The sequence below is a fragment of the Solanum verrucosum genome, unplaced genomic scaffold (assembly GCF_900185275.1).
Source record: "Solanum verrucosum unplaced genomic scaffold, falcon-dt-bn FXZP01000049.1, whole genome shotgun sequence".
Lineage (NCBI taxonomy): Eukaryota > Viridiplantae > Streptophyta > Magnoliopsida > Solanales > Solanaceae > Solanum > Solanum verrucosum.
In genome coordinates this window covers 10,826,263-10,843,258 of record NW_026020221.1, presented here as the reverse complement: position 1 = coordinate 10,843,258, position 16,996 = coordinate 10,826,263, and the positions used below count along the sequence as shown (strand labels likewise).

At 31.9% G+C, this 16,996-nt stretch overlaps 1 protein-coding gene and 1 pseudogene across 1 annotated transcript in view; one reads left to right on the top strand and one right to left on the bottom strand.

The window, feature by feature from the left end:
- Nucleotides 1–16,996, top strand: part of LOC125831174 (ethanolamine-phosphate cytidylyltransferase-like) — a 912,135-nt gene that overhangs the window by 47,953 nt on the left and 847,186 nt on the right. The window lies entirely within an intron of this gene.
- The window catches only part of LOC125831539 (uncharacterized), a 113,302-nt pseudogene continuing 112,357 nt past the window's right edge, over nt 16,052–16,996 (bottom strand).

The window sequence follows — 16,996 nt, the reverse complement described above, 5'->3', positions numbered from 1 at the left end:
TTGGATTTTGATTTTTTTTTTAGAATTTGCATAGTTGGACCAAATAATTAAAAGGTATTCAATTTTTATCTTTCTAGCAGGCTCAAACAATGCAACATTATACCTTTGTTTTGCAAATGAATGTACATAGTATAAAGAGAAAACACATAAAAAAAATCTCTAAACGGTCACGTCCCGAGCCTACACCTTGAACGTGACCAACACTCGAGAACCATTGTTGGTCCACAAGCGAACCCTTGGTCTGGCTCATTACTCAGTGAAAGAGTTACTCAAGTAAAACAAAAACCTCAACTTAAAAGATTTAACTCAAAATGTCTCAATAGAACTTAACTCAATGCATATCTGGAAATACTTAATTAAGTATAAGTGATCAACTATAAGTCTCAAACATTACAAAAGAAATGATGAAAACTCCTCAATTACTACTGTCTATAAAGCCTCTAAATAACACGATGGATGTCGGGACAAGGACCCCGACAATTTAATAACAAAACCATAATGTGAAGCCTTCCGGAAAGCAAGGAGGCTCATCAAAGCTAGTTGGAATGCAATGGGATCAACGAAGCGCCTGTTGATGTCTCTGAACACCTATATCTACACCATGAAAAGATGCACGTTGAATGACATCAGTACTTTGAATGTACGAGCATGTAAGGGGAAAATTGAAAGTAGTAAATAACTGAACTGATATTGTGGGAAGACATACTCACCTCATCTCAACTCAAATGTGAAAGCAACAATAAAAGATGTAATATATAAAGCTTTTAAAACAGTAAATATCAACTCAATATGTATAAAAATACAATAAATAAACTCGTTACTCTTATTTGGGAGATTCTCTAACCGAAAACCATCACTATCAACTATGTGATGATACAGTGTCTCGCCCACGCTGCCAGAACGTAACTGTTCTATACCTTGCCGGGGTATAGAACTCCTCAAATAAATGGATCTACTAAGCTATGCTTAAAAGAAATAAGGAATCATCTAAAAGTTATGACCCTTTACCCATATTGGCATACATAATTTATGAGGATTTTGAGATGTCTAAACTCATCCCCATATCGGTGCTTAATACTACTCTCAATAATATATATAACTTATTCTCTTATATTAAAACATAACTTTTCCTCAATTTGAGATAATTACTCAAAAGATCCTCTTAAAAGAGGTGATGCTCAAGACTCTTCATAAACTCATTTAGAAATCGATGTTTCTTTCATTTAAATGTAAAAATATTACATACTCGGGAATACTTAGTTCCCTTATACTCATTTTGAAACATGAAAGAAAACTCTCCTCATTCTCATACTCATTTACTCAAGTCTTAAAACAAGTTATAGAAAAGTGTAAAAGACTTCTCAAAACTTTCTTGAACTTTCGTCTTAACTTTATCTTAATTTGAAAATGTGAATTTTAGAGCTATGATTAGGATATATAGTATATATCTCTCAATGATTAATGAAGGCTTAGATAGTTAGTAATAAGAAGAGAGCGAAGACATGATTTGAAAGGACACATACGAGATGAATAGCGTAGACGAAAGTGTAGAAATCTCACGTAAGTATGGAGAAATCAAGGATTGTATTGATGATCAATAATGTTGACTTACAAGCTCCTTAAATAGGAGAAGAGTCCTATTCTAGCTATACTAGGAATCCTACTACAATACAAATATATTATATACATGATATCCTAGTCGACTTTAACCTCCTACACGATCTAGTAGCTTAGTCGTACATAATTTAAAATTTAGTAGTCTAGTCCTAGAATGACTCTAATTCTAACTTGTCAGCCTGTTTCAATGGACATGTTCCTTCGACATATTCCATCAGTCTTCAGGCTTCCTTCAACACTTCCCCTCAAGCTAGTTAGTGGAGGAACTGTAACTCCTAGCTTGCTGCGAAACCTAGAAAAACCTGCTTTGTTAAGGCTTTGGTATGAATATCAACTAGCTGATCCTTAGACTTTACAAATGGAGTAAGAAGTTGTCCTATGGCTACTTTCTCACAAACAAAATGATAGTCCATTTCAACATGTTTGGTTCTAGCATGCATAACTGAATTAACTGTCATGTACAAGACACTCATGTTATCACAATACAACGTATGAACAAATCAAAGAAACACTCCAAGGTCATGAAGAAGATACATGATCCAAGTCATCTCTGTGGCAGTAGAGGCTAGTGTTTTATACTTAGCTTTAACACTCGATCGGGTTACTGGTCTGTTTCTTGGAGGTCCAATAAATACAATTTGCACCTACGTAGGTGCTATAGCCTATAGTTTATCTCCTAGTGGTGGGACAACCTCCCCAATCAGCATCTGAGTATCCATACAACCTACATGGTGATTGTGAAATAATTCTGAGTCCAAAGTATAGAGTACCTTTGATGTACCTGAGAATCATTTTTACTCATTGGAGATGTTCAATATTTGGGCTTTGCATAAATTGGCTTGCTAAATTCATAACATGGGTGATATTAGGTCTTGTGAGGGTCAAATGCTGAAGGCTTCCTACTATCATTTTGTACAAGGAAACATCTATAAAACTTTCCACAACTTCATCCAAACCATGTATTTGAGCCAAAATAGTGGCTATAGCTAAGTCATCTCTGTCTTGGCCAGCAGCTCAACAACATACTTGCTTTGACTTAAGTGAATTCCTCATTCGAAATACTTCACCTCAATTCCTAGAAAAAAATGTATAGTGCCAAGATCTTTCATAGCAAAATCCTTCCAAAGTTGTAGAACCAACTCTAAGGCATGTGATAGATTACTTCCTGTGACAATAATATCATCCACATATAACAAGAGAAATATTTTGCCTTTGTGAGTTTGCAAAGTAAATAAAGAAGGGTCAGCCTTACTACAGATGAAACCAAGGTGTAAGAGATGCATGCTAAACCTATCAAACCAGGCTCTTGGTGCTTGTTTAAAACCATGCAATGTCTTTTTAAGTAGACACACATGCTGAGGATACTGTGGATCAATAAAACCAGAGGGTTGCACCTTCTCTTGTAGGAAGCCATGGAGAAAGACATTTTTGACATCTAGTTGTCTAATTTTCCACTTTGAACTGACAACAATGGATAGAACCACCCTAATTGTCATGGCTTTAACCACAGGACTAAATGTTTCTCTATCCCTTCAAGCTGCAAAAATCCCCTTGCCACAAGTCTGGCCTTGTACTTATCTACTGTTCCATCAACTTTCAATTTTGGCCTTGTACCTATCTACTGTTCCATCAACTTTCAATTTTATCTTGAACACCCATTTGGAGCCAACCAAGTTTATACCAGGGGATTTGGGCACCAAAATCCATGTCTTGTTAGTATGTAACACATCAATTCCTTCCTGCATTGTTGCAAGTCAATGAGGTGACCTTAGTACTTCCTTAGTAGTATTTGGTTCTCTCAAAATTTTTGTGCTACTGCGAGCAACAAGTGATAAGCGGTGTTCCTTCACCTTGTGCCTAGTGATCATAAGATGCCCCTGTGGTGTAAGAAGTACCTCAACTAGTACATCAACCAAAATAGTTGACTGGAGTGTAGCATTGTCAGATTGATGGTCAACTGGTACAACAACTAAAGTAGTTATTTGATGATGCTCATTGACTGGACTTGTAAGTGTAACATGTTCCTCACTGCCACTAGCAGATCCAAAATCTGCAGCTGGAGTTTCAATACTACTGTATGGATCATCATTTTCAACATGTTCCTCAGCATCTGATCATGTGCCTGAGAGGTCAATAGCACTCTCATCATCAAAGAGTATATGAGTTATAGTAGAATTATCACCATTAACGTGTGGACTAGCAACCTGTACTTCCCCTGAATCAGAATTATCATGTGCCTACAGTTTAGAGAAATATTCAACAAAGGTAGCAAGGTGAGGTGAGACATCAATGTTAGTCTGAGATTGCTTTGGAGATACATAGGGTAATATGTTTTCATCAAACACAACATGTCTGGATATGAAAACCCTCCTTGTAGAAGGATGATAACATCTATATCCTTTGTGTAAGCTTTTGTACCCTATGAACACACAAGGGTAAGTCTTTGGACTGAACTTGTTGCTACCCTTGATATATGGAAAACATCTACACCCAAACACTTTTAGGCTGTTGTACAGGTTGTTCCCCATACAACTTAACAAATGGAGTCACCATCTTTAGGATTGAGGAAGACAATCTATTGGTGAGAAATACTGCAGTGAGGAAAGCCTCAACCCATAGAAATAAAGGTAGGTTAATATGAAGTAGTAGAGTTAAGCCAGTCTCCACAATATACCTATGTTTTCTCTCTGCAACTCCATTTTGTTCGGTTGTGTTAGGACATGAAATATGTCTCACAATGCCACCATCTTCCAAATTCTTGATGAAGTTTGTTTGGATAAACTCACCACCTCTATCACACTGAAAAATCTTAATCTATTTAGAAAATTATTTTTCCACCATTTTCTGGAATTTTAGAAAGACCTCAAAGAATTCAGAGTTCTTTTTCAGTGGATAAATCCATGTATATCTCATATGATCATAAACAAAAACGACATAATATTTCATATGTTGGGAAGATTCGACAGAAGCAGGTCCTCATAAGTCACAATGGATTTTCAATAAAGGTTCTTTCTCAATTTTATTTCTCAAACCAAATGGAAGTTTACAACTCTTTCCCAACTGACAACTAGAACAAACAATAGGCATTTTATTCCAACTACTAATATTGATGTAACTATTACTACTCAAAACCTTTAAAGACTTCAAACTAGAGTGTCCCAATCGTGTGCAACAGTTAAAGCATATAGATTGTTATCTTTCAAAGCATAGAGTCCATTCCTTTTAGATCCATTGGCCAACAATGTCCTTATCCTCTTGTCCTTTACAACAAAGGTAGTTTCATCAAATTCAAGAGTGCAACAATTATCCTTTGCAAGCTTACTAACTGAGAGTAAATTTTTATTAATCTTAGGAACTACAAGAACTTCTTTTAACTTTAGACCTGATCCGAATATGTTCCTAACATGTGTTATGTCTAACTTTGATCCATTCCCAATAATGATTTTATCTGGTCAATTATAGTATTTAAGATTAGTTAGGATACCTGAGTTATGTGTCATATGGCTACTTGCTCCTAAGTCCACATACAAGGTGTCATCAGTATTGTTTTGTAGATTAGTAGCAGCCAATGCTTGTGGTAGCTCATCTGTGGCTTGGTAAGAGTAATCCCACCTGCAAAATACTTAAGAGCAGTATGGTTATTCGTATCATGAATACGACATACAACAACATTGTTCCTCTCATGACTTCCACTCGAAGTACTGTTCTGAGGACCTGGTCTGTTTCTCCTGTTATAAGAACTTGTTCCTTGTCCAGCAGGCTTGAAGCCTCTTCTTCTGGAATTGAAGTTATTGTTTCCTTTTCTTTGAGAGTAGTTTCCTCTTCTCCTGCCCTTTTGGGCAGAAAATGTCATGTTATGGTTTTGTTGGGGAACTTCTTCTTCATCTTCCCTCATATCAAAACCCCCGAGAACATTCACAAATTGATTAAGAGTAGGATATGGTGCCTTTCCTAGCATGATAGTACTGAAGGTCTTGTACTTGAGACCTAGACCTCTAGCAAAATTAATCACTTTTTTAATCTTCATCTACAGGATTGTGAATGGCTGCAAGGCCATCACATATGCCTTTGAATTCCTTAATATATTAGTCAATTGTTTTGGTTCATAGCTTCACACTTTGCGGTTGTTGTTTGAGTTAGAACTCTTTATCTTTTGTTGTTTGAAGATAAGCTTCTTCCAAGCATTCCCACATCTCCTTGGCAGTTGAAAAGCCTACGATCAGGAACATGCTTTCTTCTGTCAAGGTGCCTGAGATCCAACTCCTTAGCAACACATCCTTCTCCTATCAGTCATCAACAATGTTGTTGTCTTCTTTGCCCTTCTCGCCTGCTACAACTTTCTCAGTAGTCTGTTCAGTGGAACAGGTACCTTTAGGTGGTTCTGTGATGAGGTAGGTTAATATCATCACTTGAATCAACTGAGACATTTGTGTCCTCCATATAAGATAGTTCGTTAGCTTAAGTTTAATAGAGTAGGACGAAATAAGATAATGAAGTGAAGAGGTCTAAAGAGTGTTGGTAGAAGAGGCCATTGCGGTTCGATATTTTGGTTGTTTTGGTTTTGATCTAATACGTTAAAGAGCGAAAAAACTTTATTGCTCTAATACTATGTAGAAAATCTCACGTAAGTATGGAGAAATCAAAGATTGTATTGATGATCAATAATGTTGAGTTACAAGCTCATTATATAGGAAAAGAGTCCTATTCTAACTATACTAGGAATCCTACTACAACACAAATATATTACACATGATATCCTAGTCGACTTTAACCTCTTACACTATCCAGTAGCTTAGTCGTACATAATTTAGGATTTAGTAGTCTAGTCTTACTGTGACTCTAATTCTAACTTGTCAGCCTGCTTCAATGGACCTGTTCATTCGACATGTTCTATCAGTCTTCAGACTTCCTTCAACAAAAAGGGGCCTAACGCCCCTGGCGCATCAGTGACATGTCACGCCAGGCCTCAAAGTAGTAGAAGTACTTTGGGGGACACTGCTGGTGCTATGGTGGCGCGTCGTCCCAGCCCTGAGCCCAGAAAATCTGACAAATTTTCTTCTCAATTTTTGGTTCTAACTCGTCTAGAATCAATTGGTTTCTTCCAAACTCACTTTGATTCATAAACCCAACACAAATAATCGAAAACACACTCAAGTTCTATCAAGAATAACCACACATTCGCAGAACCCTCACCTCAAGAACTCAACAAGACTCCATTCTTAAGGAATAAAGCTAAAACCTCAAGAACTTTGTCAAGAATCTCAATACAACGATTTCAAGAACGAATTCATGGAAGAATGACATGTTTGGCATGTGGGTGAACAAACCCAACACTATGAGATACTTACATACCTTGAAAGAACCAAGTTCTTGGCGAAAATCCTCAAACCTTGAATGAACGCTTGAAACTTTCTTCTTTTTCTCCTCTTGAAACCCTTCTCTCAACCCTAAGTGTTTAGGAATGAATGAAAACTGATCCTAATCAGGTTAGACCCCTATTTGGGTGAGAAAACGTTTAGGCCTAGTGGGGGTAAGGAAAACCCAAAATATTCTTCCTTAAAACAAATGAAATACCTTACATAGAGAGATTGCATTTAAATAGGCCTAACTTCTTCATTCGAGCTCGAATTTAGAAAACTCGGCGGTGTTAGAAAGATGACTCAATGACCTTCGACTTGATACCTCATGGGCCACCTAACTCTTTATGTGCTGAAAGTTATGGTCGTTTGAAGTTGACCCAAAACTAAAAACTAAACTTTTTCTTATACGAATCTCTAGTTGACTTTTCGAAGTACAAGATGTTACATGAACTTGGCAGCACAAATTACTTTAGCACTTAAACTACATAAGCATTCAAATACACCCTTAACATCTTTCAAGTGATTTTTTTCAACTCTTCCAACACCAACCCAATGCGTGTGGAAACAACTTTCGTTGGCACGTTAATCATCTAGTTTACCTTTTAAAGTTTAAAAATTTATATATTAAATCCATTTTGTCCCTCCAACGGTAATAGCTGACCGGGACCGACCCAATATCCATTTGAAGAACAATCTTCACCTTCAAAGAACCCTAATTTCCTCTTTTCCCTTACCACCTCAATTATTCGAAAATGGCGACCCAATTTCTTATCTTTTTCATGATTCATCTTTAATCATAGCTCTTAAAACCTAAAAGTTGAATCTTTGAAGAAATAATTTTTCTTCGAGAAAAGGTAAAATTCAAACTTATTCTTCTTCATCTATTATTTTAATTTTTGTTTTCTCCCTTTTCCTTATTGTCCGTTTTTTTTCTTGCACAAAATTATGGCACAGTATGTGATCAATTAACTTGACCAACCATTGTATGGAAGAAGATGATCATACTACGAAGAAAATAGTTTATTATAATCATGGACTTGTGGTACGTTTGAAAATATCTTGGACTTCAAGTAACCCAGAAAAAAGATATTGATCATGTTCTTATTATGGAGTAAAGAATATTTTTTTCTTATTTATTTAGCCGATTGAGAAATTTTATTAAGCACTAATTCCTTCATTCTTTTTCTTTATTGAAAGGTCTTGATCTTGTCACTTTTGGATCAATTAACAATAAAACTTACTTTTATTTTTATTTTGGGATAGAAAGGGGATATGAGTTATTTATACAAATACCAAAGAGCTAACGGATCGTGTACTCTACTCTTTGAAAATAATTTTTTAATGGATATAAGATTATCATAGTATTTATTAAAATTTTGGAATAAGATGATATTAAGAATTAGAATCAGAAAGTCATAAATTATTTTCCTTACTATTGAAAAAAAATGAATAAGGCATAGATATCCTTCTAGACTATGACCAAAATCACAGAGACACATTTAAACTTAACTAAGGTCCTATTACCTTTTGAACTCATTTTTTTCATATTTTTGTGCACTTTTTGTGTTGACGTAACACTTCAACCACCCAAGTTGGTTGTCTTTGTACACACTCGCCTGCCACGTGTGTAAATATTTTTTTTTTAAAAAATTAAATTTTTTTTTTTTTTTTTTTAAAAAAAATATTCTTATTTTCTTTATCTTGTATATAAATTAAGTTAATACACATTTTTTTTACCTTGTATCGAAACTTTTTTTTTCTTTTTACCTTTATTCATTGTTTTGTTTTCTTTTATTTTCTATTGATTTTATTTACTCTTTTTATTTTCTGTCTTTTGTTTTGATTTGATTTCAAATTTAATTCAAAATGTCTTGTATTTAAAATAAGTGAAGAGGATCAAATAAAATATAAAAAAATAAAAACGTTAAAATTAAAGGACACATTTAAAAAAAAAATATGTACAATTTTTTTAAAAAATAATAAAAAGTGAAAAGATGATAAATTAATTTTAAAAAAAGTTTAAAATGATAAAGAAATTAAAATAAATATTTTACAAAGAAAGAAATAAAAATAATTAAATATATATAAGTTTTAATATCAATAAATATGTATACTAACTGATTATAAAGTTGTCAATTAAAAAATGACATGTGTCAAATTTGTGACTCATCACTTGCCTTCTAGAGAGTGTGCACACTCACTATGCCAAACCGGCATTTACGATGTATTTATTCCATTTTAAATTAGTTTAGGGGGTAATAAGACCCTAATTAAGTTTAGGTGTGTCTCTACGATTTCGATCATAGTCTAGGAGGTAATTGTGTCTTATCCCAAAAGAAATAAATAGATAAGCTTATAAATTAACTAATTACCAAATGAATCCAATCCAAGGATACATATATTTTGAAGAGAGAATATTGAAAACACCCCTGAACATAGCGCAATTTATTAGTTTCGTCTCTGAATTATTGACATTCTTAAAAATACTCAAGTATTTGGCTAGTAACTTAGATATACCCCTGATTTACCACATGGCATAGCAAGTGGTCTCAAACTCTTGTAAGAGCATGAAACTCTTAATAAAAGACCGAGTGAAGTGTTGAAAATACTCATAAACAACTAAACTTGATGAAAATTTAGGGGTATATATATATTTCACTCATGTTGCAAGATTGAATGTGTATTTAAGTTCAGTTAGTTAAGTAGGAGGTGTTATTAAGGCCATCAATGTTTGAGGATGAAACTAACAATTTGCGCCGAATTTGAGGTTGTTTTCAATATTTCTCTCTTTTGAAAATGATTTTTTTTACTGGATAAGACTATCATAATATTTATTTAAATTTTGGGAAGAGATAATATTAACAACTTATAAATTATTTTCTTTACTTTATTAAAAATAAACAATTAAGTTTTTATATTAAATAAACAACAAAAAGTCCAATCCAAGTTGATACACGCTAGTTTGCAATATTATGAAAATTACCAAATTTTGATATATTCAAATACGTCCAGATATATGTATCTTTAAGATACTAACTTATACAACAATTAAGAATTATGTCGTATATTTCACTAGAACAACTAATTAAAGACAAAAAAGCTCAAACAATTTTTCATAGACAATTTATTAATGGGATAAGACACAAATATCACCTAGACTATGACTAAAATTTCATACACACCTTAATTAAACTAAGATCCTATTACCCCCTCGAACACATTTTTTTTATAATTTTGTACACCTTTTGACTTAGTGAAAAACACAAGTTTAGAAAGCTGACAAACACTACATAATATTCCAATATTATTTAGCAACAACAATCCTTTAACAAATACTAATATCTTATTTAATAAACTAAACCTTATTGTTCCAAGCCAATATCATTGACAACACAACATGGACAACCATTATTTTTCTCTAGCCAAATTCTAATACAATTAATATGAAAAATATGAGAACATGACATCTTTGTAGATTTCAGATCACCAACAAGCCTCCTTTGGCAAATTAAGCAATTTCCACCACCAGAAGTTGATGGGATGATCATATCATTGATATATTGATTAAACAATATAACCTTAACAATTAATTGTAGTGTTGGTCGACCATCAATCATCACTAAGCAATCTTTTGACTTATTGGACAACTCAAAATTCAAATAATTGAATATCTTTTTGCAATTAAAATCAGAAGCATCCCAATTCTTCAGTACCTACAAAATAAATATTCAGGATAAGTTCTCTAGACTTAAATTATTTCTAAAATAATGTATTAACATTGCACATATATATACATATAGAAATGCAGTATTACTAAAACGTGCTAATAAGAAAATAATTTCATATAAAAGAAATAAATTGAATTTAACATGATGCGAAAAAATAAAATAAATCTTTAGCACCTTGCATATGATTTTGCGAGCCTTATCTTTGTTCGCAAAATCATCTACTCCCATGTTTATAAAAGTTGAGAATTTCGGAGTTTTTACTACCATGTTAGGATCGGGTGATAGCATTTTCGAATTCCAATTATGATAAGTAATGCAAATGAACTTGATTTGAACGAATTTTGGCTCAAAAGAAGAGTTGAAACCAATTTTTTGGATTGGTTTTTCAAGTTCATAAGCAAATCTTAGGTTTTGGTAAATGTAAACCTCCATTTTTTATTGTAAATATATGATAGTTCTAAAAATAATTCTACAGAAAGATGAACAAGTTTAATTTTAGCAAAAAATATTTCTATTATATATACTATTTTGGTCAACTTTCTCATTATTGCCTGTGATAAATTTTTTGCCTTATTAGGATTTATTTTAATTTTTTATCTAATTTTAACTAACTAATAATGAGTTACCAAAGTGTTACATATGAATCTGATTAGATCATAAGAAGTCAAATCATAAAAGTAACTGTTTGATGAATAGTTATGGTGTGTTAGCATATGCATGTCGTTACTTATACATCTACTTTTTTTTTCCTAAAAGGAAGACAGGTGGGGCAAGTTCTCATTAGGTCTACTAATTTAGTTAATTATTAAATATATATATAAAGCATGAAAGTTCTTTAAAATGTTGATTGAATTTTTTTGTGCCTTATTAAATTATCATTTACTAATTTTCTTAAACTTATCTTCATAATATTTAAAATTAAAGAGTCTAAAATATATGATAAAAGAAAAATATTTAAAATTAAAGAGTCGTAAAATATATGATAGAAGGTATTAGGAAAATTAATAATTAAGAAGTCCTAAAATATATAGTAAGAGGAAAATGTATGTTAAGAGATAGATTAGGATAATTAATAATTAAGGAATCCTAAAATATATGGTAAGAAGAAATATATTTTTTAAAAATAAGGAGTCTTAAAATATATGGAAGAGTTCTAAAGTTTTTTGTTATCAATATAAATGATGTTTTTTTTTATATTCTTAGGTCATTCTTTATTATACAAAATCTGGAAAAGGTAGCGAAATAATAACATTGTCATTTATATTGGAAAAAATTTGTCCACACCCAATGTATACACCCACTATAATTAGACTAACCACATAAGATAAGTTAAAATTTATTAGCAGTCTTATTTTAAATTTAAAAATAATAAATATTTCTTGAAAAGGAGCCTACACATATATCAGGTTAGTTAATTTCTTATCTATCTAAGCACATATGTATACTGAAAGAATAATTGAGAACAATGCTTGTCAAGTTGAAAACAAAATACTCATATTTTAATTGTCTTGTGCATTTTGAAAAAAACGCTTTGTGTGTTACCGGCACGGCGAAAAAGATGAAAGGCAAAGTCTTTTCATGATAGACAGATTTGTTACAGAGCATAACCATGAAATGGCTTCACCAAAGAAAAAACATTTGTTAAGACAAGTTCCTGACATGTATGTATTTTTACTTGTGCTTCTTCAAATTATAGTATAAAAAGATGTCGAATCACAGAGATTGATTTATCTATTTTATAGACGTTTCTTGTTCAAATTACTATTTGAGAGAATTTTAGAAAATATTGAGTATTAATTTAATTTTAGTTAAAACCTTGTAAACAGAGAAAATAATTTTTGTTTTTATTTTTTGAAATAGGGTGAAAGGTGCTGGAATTTTGACTTCACTTAATATTTCTACACAAAGTAAAAGATTTTATTCCGTAATTTCTATTTCTCATAAAAGTATAAATACCTCTTACGATTATATTTATGTAATATTACTGGAGTTGAATAATTAAATGCACTCCTCTCGATTATACAATTTAATTGTCAAAATAGTAATATTTAAGAACCAGAAATATGTACTTGAATTAAAACAAGCTTTCGAGAGTAAGTCCCTTTCGGTTACCTTACTTGTTATAGCTAATTGTTACACTATTTGCCTCTCCCGAGTACAAATAAGTGCATAATTAATTATAACACAAAATGGATAGATGCCACAAATTATAATTCAACAACCTGATCAATACTTCAATTAATAGTATTACTTATTCTGCCTCTCTCGATTACAGAGTTAGTAATATATTAATATGTAATATAAGATAGACAAGCGTTAGTTGATAAAATAGCATCTAACTGTAAAGCGGATAAAAATTAAATATAAATTTAGGCTCAAGTACGTGAAATTTAGGAATAATACTTACTATTATATAGATATATCAAGATTCATCTTTTCCCCAACACAATAGAAAATTACTCCATACTAAGTTTGGCGAAAATATTTTTCGTCATTAAATAAGAAAATAGAAGAAATATTCGAGAGGAATAATTCCGCAACTTGATTAAAATCAGGATTTGAATGTAAAATAAAAAGTTGAGGAAGAAAACTATTTGAAAGTCTCACCCCTCTTCAGCTGCTTACTGAGATTTCTATTTATAAAAATAAAAGTCTTGTTATAGTACTAATGTAATTTTAAGCTTGTTACTCCACCTAAAACCTTTTCAATCATATTCTTTTTCTTCTTTTTGAATGCATTGGGTCCCACATAGTTGCACCTTGTGTATTTTTGCTTCTTTTTTTTCATTTTCTTTGAACTTTTCTTTTAATTTGTGGGTCCCACATAGTTTGTTTATTTTGACGATAGCAACATTAATACTTTTCTTCTTCTTTTTCATTTTGTTTATGTTGACTTTTCCATTTGTCGCATATTTCTTTCTTTGTTGTTGTTCTTATTAAATCGAGATATGCTCTGCAAAGAAAAATAAAAATCTTAGTATTGAATTTAGAAAATAACGTAGTTGTATATGATATATTTTTTTCTCATCAAATACCCCATACTTGAATATTTGCTTGTCCTCAAGCAATGAAAGATAATATTATTATGGCAAACATAATATATATATATATATATATATATATAATAACTTTGATAGAGAAAAATCGACTAGAAAGACTTTTTGAGTTTAACAACTTTTAACCATACTCATATTTATTAATTGAAAATCGAAATAACAATACTTTTAGTCCCAATGTGTCTTACTAAATGGAGAGAAATGTTCATATATCACACAATATATTGATAGAACAAAGAAGGGTATATGTAAAGGAAAATCACTCATTCTCAGCAAAGAAATATCTCATGTCACCGAAAATAGCCATAAGCTTGATTATTATGTGATTCTCCACTAATGTAGGAATCTTTGAGTTGAGATCATGTAGGGCTTTTCATGGTTGTAATGTAGGCTCTGTGATAAGTAGGATATATACGGATAATATTGACTCAAACTCCGTTTAGATACTGTATTTCACTTTCCCTTTTAAGCATCATTGCTTTTCATCTTCCTTAAAAACTTTATGTTGCAAATCCTTCTCTCTTTCTATATATATATATATATATATATAATATTTTTATTTTATTTTTTGTTGTTTTTTTTACGTGACATAATCATTATGTCGTGATCTCGAAGGATCAACAATCTTTGTTCAATATCACCCATTGCAACTTTTTTTTTTTTTTTTTTGAAGTTCTTAAAGGGAAGTAAGGTGAAACTAATAATAATTTGCGATAGCAAGAATGGTTTCGATTTAGAACTTTGTGATGAAGAAAAGGAAAAAAAAAGAAGAATATATTTTTCGACTCAATGGGGATAACTAGGGATAAAAATTATCAAGTTAGGTCAATTCAGATCATTTTAACAAGGCTAAACAAAGAAGGCCTACTTTCATGTCTCAACTCAAAATCTACCTAAAATTTCGCCTCAAACCACATTCAAGTCAAGTTCTAGATTTTCCAATAAGCATGAGAACTAGGTAATACATACTAACCACACAATACACTTAAGACTAAAGGATATATTATTTTCGATAATCAATAACTAAGTATGAGTTTGGAAAGGTTGTTATAAAACTCATGAATCATACTTGGTTAACTCATTATTATTTTTCTTTTCTTTTTTACAATAGAGTAACTCAAAGTCCTAAAAAAAATGTTCGATTCAAAATATTACGACCATGGCAAAGAATCGAACCAAGAAATCCATGGAAGTACATGCAAGATTAATTATATATATATATATATATATATATATATATATAATTATTATTTCGATACAACCACTCATGGAAAACAAACCAACAATCGAACAAAGAAAACTTATTTCGTTACCTCCCCACACTTTAAGCTTTACATAGTCTCGTATGTAAAAACCTCAAGTGGGGGTTTCAGTGCTCCGCATTCCTGTTGTCTTTCCGTCCACGACAAACTTGGTATAGATCAGAAAATTCATTACCATGTTTATTGTTGTCGATATTCTTACTGTTGCTAGCCGTATCATCTTCCACCTGTTCGGATTGAATGACATGCATATTCATAGCTTCGTCAAAATTAAAGAACTGATCACCAAATGCCATTGACTGAGTGGTGCCATGTTCTGTGTTGAATTCATTAGGAGCATGTTCTGATATTAATGTTGGTGGCGCCATTCCTTGAAAGCTTAGCTGTTCTTTTGAATTTTTTTGACATGTCCTAAATCTGCTCCGATTGACATACATCTAAATATTGAAAATCCATATCTTGAACTCCAAGCCGCGGATATAAAGTCTGCGTATCTAAAAATTATGATATATATCCTGCGTTATATATAGAATTGTGTTTTAAATGCATTAAAATCTTCTTGCATAGATTGTTGATGCATAATGAGTTGGCTAATTTTTTCCTCAACCCTTTTCAACTCCGCTGAGAGTGATGGACGTTCTTTCTTTTTTTCCCATAATTATGGAAGGTCCTGGTGTATTCATAGATTCCACACATGGTCCTAATTGATTAAGACTTGTCCATCTAGACCGAAGAAGAAGTCCCAACGAAGGTGATGGTTTCTTTCCAAAACGTCCTACCAATTTCGTTATAGTTGTTCCATGGTATAAAGTTTTTAATGTTCTCACAGTCCGACAACGTACCATATTCTCACTAATTATCCGTCAAATTAATTGTGAATCCATTTTCTAGTGCATATAACCAAGCCTTACCTCACCAGAATTGCGATCTGATTTTAAGCGGTCATTTAAGAATAACATCCATATTTTTGCTGACATACTGAGATTTCTAGTGGCAAACCAATCCCTTTTTCCTTCACCGTCAAAGTGCTAATCCATTCCATATGGACACATATGTGGAGTAAAGATATCAAAATTACTTTCTTCAAGTAGCTCTTGAAATACATGGTCATCACATTGTGGAGTATCATATAATTCATTGATGACTTCTTTATTGAAAGGGATGATATTACCTCGAACTGTAGAGGTGAGGTTTTCTACGTCCATGTTGGCGTAGAACTCTCGAACTATCATTAATGCTGCTGCTCCAGGATTTTTGGCAAATTTTGACCATTTTAAGCGTTCAATTCTTACGAGCACGTTCATGATTTGGTTATTATCTAGGGACGAAGAATCAATACCTCTTTCATCAATAATCCCACGACGTATATGTCTAAGGGCCCACTCCATCGCTGTAGCCGATATGAATTTACTCTTATCAATTTGTGGTTTAATATTTTGATTTGGATTATGAGGGGAGTTATCTTGGGTGATAAAATTACTTTCATCCTTTTCTATCTCCATATTGCTGTGACAGTCAGAAGAGCAAATAAATTATAAAGAAAGCAAAAAGATAAAGAAGTACTACTAAGAGATCTGTAAAGTGAGTTTTATATATATTTATACTAGATAAGCCCAATAATATAAATGGTATATTTTGGGGCTAATAACCGAGTTTTTGAAGCGATTGTTTGCGTGGATAAAGGAATAAGTTTTTTTATCACAAACTTGTACTTTCTTTGACGCTATTTAAGACATAATAAGACTACCCACATACAATATTTTTGAAATATTTTATGTTATCAATTATCATGATTTATAGTATTTTTACGATAGATTCACTTCAAGAATCAGTGGAATTTTTTGTATTTTTTTTCAAAACATATTTTATGTTGTCAATTATCATGATTTATAGTATTTTTACGCAATTTTTAAATATAAAAAAAATAAGACAAATAAATTAAAATGAACCCAATACATGTTATTTTTGTTGTC